Source organism: Meriones unguiculatus, chromosome 10 (genome assembly GCF_030254825.1).
Source record: "Meriones unguiculatus strain TT.TT164.6M chromosome 10, Bangor_MerUng_6.1, whole genome shotgun sequence".
Lineage (NCBI taxonomy): Eukaryota > Metazoa > Chordata > Mammalia > Rodentia > Muridae > Meriones > Meriones unguiculatus.
In genome coordinates this window covers 99439374-99450279 of record NC_083358.1, presented here as the reverse complement: position 1 = coordinate 99450279, position 10906 = coordinate 99439374, and positions in this window count along the sequence as shown.

Sequence of the window (10906 nt, the reverse complement as noted above, 5' to 3'; positions counted from 1 at the left end):
TGGCTGTATATGAGTGGAGAGTATTTTTAACTTCTGAGTGGTTTCTCCAGCTTACTCTGAGATTCTTAAAATGATCTCAACAATCTAATTGTCAGCTTCTTTCTTTCACGGTGAATTCCCTCCATTGCTGGTTTTGGGAATGTCACCGAGTCTAGTCTGCAGTAATGTTTCCCTGTGTAGATCATAGGCTTCCTTCTCTAACATTAGCACCTGCTCACCACTGAGGGGGAGGTGGCGGGGCAGAACCAGAATTTACCCTTTTGGAAAAATTTCTCACAATTCTCAAGGGTAGCTGTGAAGAAGAGAAAGAAGGTTAATTTTCCAAGGACATGTGATGCTTACAAAATTTTATTTGTTCCTGAAAACAACAACAAAAACACCCTCACTTACTTTCTCCTCAAGAAGATGTTGAGAAAACAAAACACTAATTTAAAACTATTTTAATAGGGGGCTGGAAGATTGGGTCAACAGTTAAGAGAACTGCCTACTGTTCTAGAGAATGGGATCTTGTTCCCAACACCAGGACTTACAACTGTTTGTAATTCTAGCCCCAGGCTGTTGGATACCCCTTTCTGGTTTCTGTGTTCCATGTATATACATGTATGCACACGGGTCACATGTACACATGAAAGCTCTTCATATTGGTTTGTGGCTCAAACTCAGGTTGTCACCTTATGTGTCCAACCTATTTACCGTTGGATTATCTCCTGCGCCCATTTCTATGGTTTTAATGGAACATGCCAGTCTCCCGAGCTTTATCCTTAGATATGACTCAGTGTCCACTACAACACAGATTTTGAGAAGATTTTCCTTGGGAAGCAAGCAGGAATTAACATTTCAAAGCAAGCCATCATTAAGTGGGAAAACTTGAGCTGGGAGTTTATTTAAAATGACTGTAGGTGGCATCCTTTACTCTCTTGATCTAAGTGTCATTAGTTGGGGACCACTTTGTGGGCAATGGAGTATAATCTGCTGACTTCCAATGATATCAAGGAAAGTTTAGAAATTTGAGCCTGTGAACTATGATAATTAAAAAAAAAAGGTTTAGTAGCCAGGGTTTTCACCAAGACTAGATTAATAACTTATCAGAACTCCATTGATTAATATGTCAAAACTCTAAACTTTTGAAGTCATAACAAATGTATCATTTAAAAAATTATTTCTTTTCTTTACATTCTGATCATAGACTCTCTCTCCTTCCCCCCTGGTCCCACCTTCCCTCCTTTTTCTTCTCCCTCCTGCCGTATGCCTCAGAAAAGGGGAGTCCCACTCCCCCAACTCATCCCAGCACATCAAGTCACATTAGGACTGAGCTCATCCTCTGCATCCTCTTCCCGTGAATCCACACGAGGAAGATTCGCCAGGGGAAGTTATTGAAAAGTAGGTGCCAGAGTCCATGTCAGAAAGAGCCCCTGCTCCCCTTACTAAGGAACCCACTTAAAGACTAAGCTGCCCATCAGCTACATGTGTGTAGGGGGCTAGGTCTAGTCCATACATGGTCCTTTGTTGGTGCTTTAGTCTCTATAAGCCCCCTTAGGCTCAGGTTAGTTGACTTTGTTGGTTTTCTCATAGAGTTCTTGTCCCCTCTGGCCTTCTATCCTTTCCTCCACGATTCCACAAGGCTCCCTGAGCTCTGCCTAATATTTGGCTGTGAGTCTCAGCATCTGTTTTGATCCATTGCTGGGTGGAGCCTCTCAGAGGACAGCTATGCTAGGCCCCAGTCAGAAGTTCTCTCTCTCCCTTCCGGTGGGTCTCAGGTTGGGCCAGGGATTGGTTGGACATTCCTTCCATCTCTATTCTGTCTTAAAGAAGTCACCTTCTAGCCAGACAAGACCTCTAGTAGAGGGAGGGGAACAACAACCCACCCACACAAACCTTAACCCCAAATTACCCTGCCTACAAGATGTGCAGGGATAAAGACAGAGCATAAGTATCATCTTTAAATCTCATTTTCCATATACTTTAAATAATAACTTCCTCAGACCTTTATAACTTGCATACATTTTAAACCTTTTCTTTCTTTTCTACTAGAAATATCCAATCATTTACTGAGATGATGGTGCTTGATAACAGAGAGCAGTCATTGAAAAGTATGTTATTTTAAATAAAAGTAAGTATTTTAATAACAATAGCATTGTAGCTTGAGTTTGTCTTTACTTTGAAGTCTGTTTTGCGAGTTTGCTTTTCTCAGCATGAAGCATGCGAGCAAGTAAGCCTGCCTGCACATTTCCCTTTATCAGCAAGACCTACTAGGGAGATCTAGTAGGTCTAGAAAAAGCAAGACCTGATTTTTTTTTTCAAGCTGCACAGATTCACTTTCATTATTAACCATTTTTACAATCTTTACAAACTTCATTTTTACAGTCCTAGCCAATTTACATAATATTAACAGTCATCTGTTAATATAAAATCATTTTATCTTTTTAAATTGCTTAATTCATTAATCAATCAATTGCAGTGTGAGACAGGGTTTCTCTGTGGCAGCACATGCCTGTAATTGCAACACTCAGGAAGGCACAGGCAGGTGGATCTTCATGAGTTTGAGGACAGCCTGAAGACCTGATTTTTACATATGAGGTGGACTTACTAGCAGCTGCAGCCTTTGTAGGAGAATCTGGCTAAAGTGTGCTTGCAGCTGTTAAACTAATAAAACTGGGCAAACCATCGCCACTACCACAGAGATCTGAGAAGTTACATTTGAGTAGGAAGTATAAATGAAATGACCTCTGTAACAACTGAAGTAACAAAGACCCACTGCCTGGACAACCAGCTTGGGATCCTCCATGGTGATCTCAATGGCTTTGTTTAGGGTAGAGGTCTTCAGGCTTTGGTTGTCATGCAGTACAATATTAGCCTTTGGCCTCTAGAACCAGAAGGTCAGAGAGATTTTCCTGTGTGGGATGTTCTTGGGAAACTGACCTACCTTGGCCAATCAGAGTAGGGCAATCAACCAGTGTCTGCTATTTGGGTAGGGCCTAGGGTGCTGGACTAGACATGGGGCAGTATTTTTCATTTCTGGTGATCAGCATTTCCACTCTTAAAACAAGCTGTAGGTAGAGTCTGTTGCTGCCTGTCTTCTTTGGAGACAGCTTCAGCTGCTGCCACCAGAAGCTGATATTTTTTTTTTTTCTATCAAGGTGTTAGGTCTCACGAAATTCCATTTTCCAAAATTTGAATTTTAGACAAAAGTCAGCATTCCCTCAGGAACATATGGCTCTGGGAGGCCTATTAGCATGCCAGGGTCTATGCTGGCCTTAATTCCTACTCACAAGTCCCTGTCACAGAGTCATCCTGTCTGGCACACCTGCCCGTTACCCTGAACCTCTCCAGCTTCTGAGTTTCCCTTTGCTTCCCCAGCTTCTCTTCCCTATATAACTCAACCATTTTGGTTATGTGCTCTGTCGGTTCTGATCTTGGCTCTGCTCCTTGACTTTTTTTTTTTCTTTTTTGCCCCCTCACTTCTCCCCTCTCTTTCTCTCTCTTGCTCTTTGCCCTCTCTTTCCTCTCATAGCCTCGTCTATTTTGCTGGGTATGTTCAACCTGGAAACCTGGACTCTTTCAGATACATCTGGCTGTTCTCTTCCTCATAACTATAGCACCCTCAACTATACCTAGGAGGGGTCATGTCTGAGAAGGGGTTTGAGGGTCATCATCTAGTCTATTAAGTATACCTGAGTTCAAACAAATTTTACTTTTTTTTTTTTACTTGCTTCAGGCTTAACCCTGACAACATATGCAGAAGGTCAAAGCTTATCCCTGTAAATGAATTATATTTCTATTTAGCATGACTACAGGCATAGTTCTGAGCACATTAAATAATTTGGTCATTTATAAGGTGACTGACCATTAACTTTCATGTCTCAATTATCTTTAACACTTTACAACAAATTAGTAACTTTTTAGTATACTAGGATTTTACAATTTTACCTCTGTCAAGCTCGAGCTTTAAATTTTTGAATTGAAGATTTAATTGAGATTTTTTTCAAAATAAAATAAATAAAATAAAACATTGAACCATAAGTATAACCCATGGAGAGACTGGGAACCTTATCTTTCTGATTTTTTAAAACAGTGTACTTTTATAGAGTATTGCAAGTTTTTGTATGACTTGGTTTCTCCAAATAGTTAAAGGTTAACAAAGTTAACAAAGACAAAGGCTAGACATAAATCTTTAAGTCAGTTTTTGCTAGCATAAATATATCCTTAAAACCATTTGTGTTTATAAATCTTTTTTTTTTTTCAATGCAGTTTATTCAGGAACCTTGAACAATCCTTGGACCCTGGGGAAAGCCAGCCCACAGCTTAAATAGCCTCTGGGTAGCCAACCCAGGCGGGCCACGTGGGCAATGCAGATAGGTCCACATACACGGAAGCAAGCCAGATCCTCAGCCTTAGCCAAATGTGGAATTGTTCGTGACAGAGAGCACTCACCATCGGGAAGGTGGAAGGCGGAAACCAGCTCCATCTTTAAGGCATAGCATTCCGCAGCTCTCTACAGTTCCCCCTTTTTGTTTTAGATGCATCAGGCAAGAGTAGAGGTCTGATCTCTGATATTAGAAATAAATTGGGACTTTGTACCGATGTTCATTTAGGTGTCATCCACCCAAAGAGCATCAGACCCGTCTGATACCTTTTTCTCAGAGGCGGGACCTGGGGCATCAACCCGCATGCAACCAGACATGCTCTTCTCTGGGTCCAAAGCGGCTGACCCTAAGTGCAGTGCTTAGCCTCGCATCCTGAGCGTAACATTTTAGCTTTTTATGGGATCCACCCATGCTTGGGGAGAATGTCCTGCTTCAATGGCTGTAAAGGCCTGAATGATCATGGCTGCATCACACTGTTGTGAGACTCTAATCTTGCATATATACCACAGGCAAACCAAGGAGACCAACACCAGAAGGCCTGCTAACGCTCCCATGCCCGCCCATTTCTTCAGATGATTCATGGCTGCAGCAATCCATGATGATAATCCTGTGGCTAGTCCTGCGTCCACTCTGGTAGAATTTACTGTGACAATGGCCACTCTCAGCTGCTCCATCGTAGTATCGAATTCTCCAGTCCAATTACCTAAAATATAGCTCGACAATTGTTTAGACAGATTTGCAGCACAGGAAAAATTCTCATGTTATATGCTAGTGACTCAAAGTCCAGCATATTTTCATTGACAGCCAAGTTGAGCGATTTGCCATAGGGTATCAATTTGCTCCTGCACGAGGTCAATCCTCTGATTGAACACCATCAAGCTTCCTTTTAGTTGAGCATTAATTCCTTTATGTACAACTAAGGCATGAGCTACATTGGCTAAATGATTGTTCAGGGTCTGAGCAGTCTGCCCAGTATGACTCATGGCTAATTCCCTGGTGGTAGCTCCAACAGCCGCCAATGAGATGGTAGTAACAATGGTGGTTGTAGTTCCAAGATCCCTTTTCTGTCTGAAGAGAGTCATAGCGTGAGGGGCATCAACGGGCACAGGCACGCAGTGAGGCATGCGAGTAACCAGGGCATACCTAAATTTACTAGCATTCCAGCATTGGGCAAAAAAGCAAGTATCATTACCACAATTGCTTGGCTCTATCTGGCTAATAATGAATAAAAATGGGGGATATAAACAAACAGGTGTGGGCTTATAGGAAGTATTATGAGAAGCCTTAACCCCCTCGTTGGAACATCCTGCGTCAGTTCTAGAACTAGCAGTGGTGGTGTCCGAGGTCTGAGTAGGTTCAGGAGACCATTGCCCCCAGGGGCGAGATGTGCTCCATGCCAATTGACTAACTCCATGTTTTCCTCCAATTTTGAAAGTCATTTAAGGTTCTTAAATTATTTTTTTCCCTTTTTTTTAAAATTTTTCATCAATTACACTTTATTCATTCTGCATCCCCCCATAAGCCCCTCCCTCCTCCCCTCCCAATCCCACCCTCCCTCCTCCCTCTGCTTGCATGCCACTCCCCAAGTCCACTAATAGGGGAGGTTCTCCTCTCCTTTCTGATCTTAGTCTGTCAGTTCACATCAAAAGTGGCTGCATTGTCCTCTACTATGGCCTGGTAAGGCTGCTCCCCCCCAGAGGGAGGTGATCAAAGAGCAGGCCAATCAGATTATGTCAGAGGCAGTCCCTCTTCACATTACTATGTAGCCCAATTGGACTCTGAACTGCCCTGGGCTACATCTGTGCAGGGTGATAAGTATGGATCTATTTGCATTTTTTTACATGTAGACATCCAGCACCATTTGTTGAAGATGGTATCTTTTTTCCATTGTATGGTTTTAGCATCTTTGTCAAAAATCAGGTGTCCATAAGGGTGTGGGTTTATTTCTGGGTCTTCTATTCTGCTCCATTGATCCACCAGTTTGTTTCTATGCCAGTACCATGTAGTTTTTATTACTATTGTTCTATAGTACAGCTTGAGATCAGGGATGGAGGTACCTTCTGAAGATCCTTTATTGTAGAGGATTGTTTTAGCAGTTCTGGGTTTCTTGTTATTCCATATGAAGTTGAGAATTTTTCTTTCAAGATCTGTAAAGAATTATGTTGGTAATTTGATGAGAATTGCATTGAATCTATAGATTGCTTTTGGTAAGATGGCCATTTTTATTATGTTAATCCTGCCAAGCCATGAGCATGGGAGATCTTTCCATCTTATGATACCTTCTTCTAATTCTTTCTTCAGAGACTTGAAATTTTCTTGATACAAGTCTTTGACTTGCTTGTTTAGGGTCACACCAAGGTACTTTATGTCATTTGTGGCTATTGTGAAGGGAGTTGTTTCCCTAATTTCTTTCTCAGCCCTTTTGACTTTTGTATACAGGAGGCCTACTGATTTTTTTGAGTTAATTTTGTATCCTGCCACTTTGCTGAAGGTGTTTTTCAGCTGTACAAGTTCCCTGGTAGAGTTTTTGGGGTCACTCAGGTATACTATCATATCATCTGCAAATAGTGATACTTTGATTTCTTCCTTTCTAATTTGTATCCCCTTGATTTCCTTCAATTGTCTTATTGCTCTAGCAAGGACTTCCAGCACTATGTTGAAGAGATATGGAGAGAGTGGGCAGCCTTGTCTTGTCCCTGATTTCAGTGGGATTGCTTAAACCGATACTCCAGCCAAGGACCACTCATGGATATGGCCTGGAACCCCTGCATAGGGGGTAGCCTATGGCAGGTCAGTATCCAAGTGGCCTCTATAGTAATGGCGACAGGAACTGTCTCTGACATGAACTGATTGGCCCGCTCTTTGATCACCTTCCCCTGAGGGCGGGGGAGCAGCCTTACCAAGCTACAGAAGAAGACAGTGCAGCCACTCCTGATGAAAAGTGATAGACTAGGGTCAGAGGAAGGTGGAGGAAGACCTCCCTTTTCAGTGGACTGGGAGAGGGACACGGGTGGGAAAGAGGGAGGGTGGGATTGGGAGGGGAGGGGGGAGGGAGGTACAGGGGGGATACAAAGTGAATAAACTGTAATTAATAAAAATAAAAAACATTTGTTATTAGTAACTCCTATTTTTATAAGCAAAAATGAATCCAAATTACATATATAGTATGCTGTAGCAAATGAATTTTTTTAAAGAAGAGTTTAATCCAAGTTACATACAATCATGTTGTAGCAAATTAAAATTTCTATGTACAGATTTTTAAACTGTCAATCCTTTCTGTTACAAGTTTTAAGTTAATTATTTTGATTACAGATTTTATCAATCTTTCAAATTCACTCAATAAACTTATAAATCCTGAGATACAGAAAGTTTAAACGGTAGTTTTAGGAGTTTTTTGTTGTTGTTCGTTTTGAGAGTAGAGAACAAAGAAGGTTTAGGGAGAAGAGATTTATGGATAGTGTAAAATAGAGAAAGCTTAGAGGTAAGAGATCTTGGAACCATTTGCTTCTGTGGCGGCAGAAGTTGTTGCAATCCGCAAGCATTTGGAACTCGAGTGTGTCATTTTGGCCATTGAGACTGATTATCTAGTTTTTATGAGTCTAGAGAGGAAGGAGATTAGAGAAGGCAGGTGAGCCAAGCTCCAGGGGTAAGCTAGAAGACATGTGGGAAAGGAGCCAGGAGCAGAGCAAGGATGCAATGGGAGAGACTTAGGGGACAGTGTTGCAGGCAGGAATCTCACCGGCGGTAGGATTACAATGGAGGGAGAGGGCTAAGTGTCTTAGCTGAAAGGTGGAAGAAGCATGCCCCAGACTCCAGTGAGACAATAAACTTAGTCTTTCTACCTGATGGGCACCCAGGAGGGCATAGAAGACTCCACCAACCAGAAAGACCAAGAGAGGACACTTACCAAGGAGGTGAGGAGAGAAAATGGTTAGAGCAGGTGGAGGAGATGGAATCTAAAATTTGGAGTCAAATATGGTGGATAGCAGTAGCCAGCAGAAATAAATGATCCATATTGTAAGAGAGTCAAAGCAGCAGCTTGGTTCAGTTAGGAGAGGGACCCATTTGTGTCACTCCCGGGTGTCTGGTACCAGATGCATTCGAGGGGGAGCAGTATAGAAATTGCCAACATGACTGCTCCATGAATGGTTATGGTTTTATTGTAAATATGAGATACAGAGCATCCAGAGGCATCTGGAAGAGTCCAGAGCAAAGAGAGAAAGAACTAGACTGAACACAGTCAGGAGATTGGATATAGCCAAGTTCTTCTGTGCTAGAAGGGAGACAGCAGGGGGTAAAAGACAGAGACAGCATAGTGAGAACAGCAGAGGCAGCGGAAAACCTTGCCTTTATAAAGAGAACAAATGGGTATCTGGAAGGAGAGAATCCTGAGGAGATTCTAGAGAAAGACTAGGATGCTTGGTATGGACTTTGAAAAGTATGACAGGTTCTTGTGATATTGAGAGAGCCTGGAGACTGACATAGGCTTTGATGTGCAAACATAAGGATGTGTCAGTGGAGAACCCCATGTCCCTTCTGCCTGAGGAAAGGAAAATGAGTCCTTTTGGCAAATGGGACCTAGCTTTACATTGGACAGAAGGCTAATATCCAAAATATATAAAGACCTCGAGAAATTAAACACCAACAAACAAAGTAACTTAATTAAAAACAGGGCACAGAACTAAACAGAAATCTCAACAGAGGAATACAGAATGGCTGAGAAACACTTAAGGAAATGCTCAGATTCCTTAGATGTCAGGGAAATGCAAATAAAAAAAATAGCATTCTGGGTATGGTGGCTTGCACATGTAATCCAAGCACTCTCGGAGGCAAAGGGAGGCAGATCTCTGTGACTTCTAGGCCAGCCTGGTCTACAAAGGGAGTTCAGGACAGCCAAGGATACAGAGAATCCCTGTCTCAACCCCCTTCCCCCAAAAAAGGCAATGTAGTTTGGACTGCACCCTGGTGTCTCCCTAGTACTCTTCTACAGGCTGCTCAATCCCTGCACTCTCCTCTCTCTGGTCATCAGTGTTAACATCTCTAAAATAAACTTGCAAACACATCCTAAGTTTAGATTGCACCTTCTGCCTATCAACAGGGCACATGGTAGACCTCACCCCTCAAACACACACCAAAAATCTACCTAAGGATCCTCCTCTGCCATCTCCCGGTCTTCACCACCACGTTTCCACATTCACAGGTCCACCTTGCACATTTCATTCAGGCTACCAACTCACCAGGAAACCAGAGGGTTGCTTCAGGTCGCCCAGTCCTCTGGGTACTTAACCTCTACTCAGAAGATCTTCATTTAAGTAGTTCTCCAAACTTGGAACTCAGTGCTCCTCCCACTCTTTGGCTCCCCCCACCATGCAGACTCTCAGATCCATTTTTAGCTAGAGGCACACTTTGGTGCCCTCAGGTTTCAGCCTGACTCCATAGAGTCGTAGTCCTATGGACATAGTTATGCTTGTTTTTTTGTTTTGTTTTGTTTTGTTTTTTGAGTCAGGTTCTATCAGTCCTCAGGCTGTTCTAGAGATTACCATGGCTCAGCCACAAGAGTGCTCATTACAGGTATGGATCACAACTACCCTTCACGATTGAATCATTGTTTGCAAAGAAAGAGTGACAGGACTATGTGGGAAGTGAGAACTAAGGGGAAATTGGCCTTTCCCTCTTCGGGTTTGAGCCCAGAAGAAATTGGAGCTGCACCATACAGCCACTTCCTCAGGAAATAGATTTCTACTCAGCCTGCTTCCAGGGTGCCTCCTCTTCCCCACTTCTTACTGAGTAGCCATTTTTTTTTCCTGACTGTAGCTCTCTCCTTCATATCCTCCTGGTCCAATCTTTCCCACTTTCCCACATCCCCTTCCCCTAGGCAACTTCAAGGGGGAATTCTCTTTGCGTGCCATTTGACCCTAGCTTATCATGTCTAATAAGGACTGCCTGGATCCTCTTGCTCTGTGGCATGGCACGGCTGCATCACCAGGAGGAAGTGATCAAACAGCAGGCACATCAGCTTGTTTCTGAGGAGTTTAGCCCCTTCTACCTGCAGGAATATGGAAGCTTCGTTTGACCTCTTGTTCTGGAAATTCATGTCAGAGAAGACCTAAGTTTATTGTGCCAACTTCTTTAACATTTGTGGGCATCCAGAGAGTATTAAAATTAACTACAAAATCAAATTCATTCACAATTAACCAAATAGATCTTGGTGAGGCTCAGTGACAGAGCTCTTGTCCAGCGTTGTGATATTCTTGAGACAGGGAGAGATATCTTTGAGTTCCAGGACAGCAAGAGCTACATAAAAAGACCATGATACAAAATCGAGATCAAGATGGTTAAATAGATAGATGATAGATAGATGGAAAGGTGATAGATACATAAAAAGAAAGCAGATTCACTATGATAAAAAGTAATTTGTCATTTATAGGAAATGAAATGAAATAGAAATATCAAACACAACTTAAGGCAAATCTTTGCTAGGTGTTACCGTGTGGAATTACATCTGACTAGAATCCAGACAGAAGGGATTAGATCCATGGAAC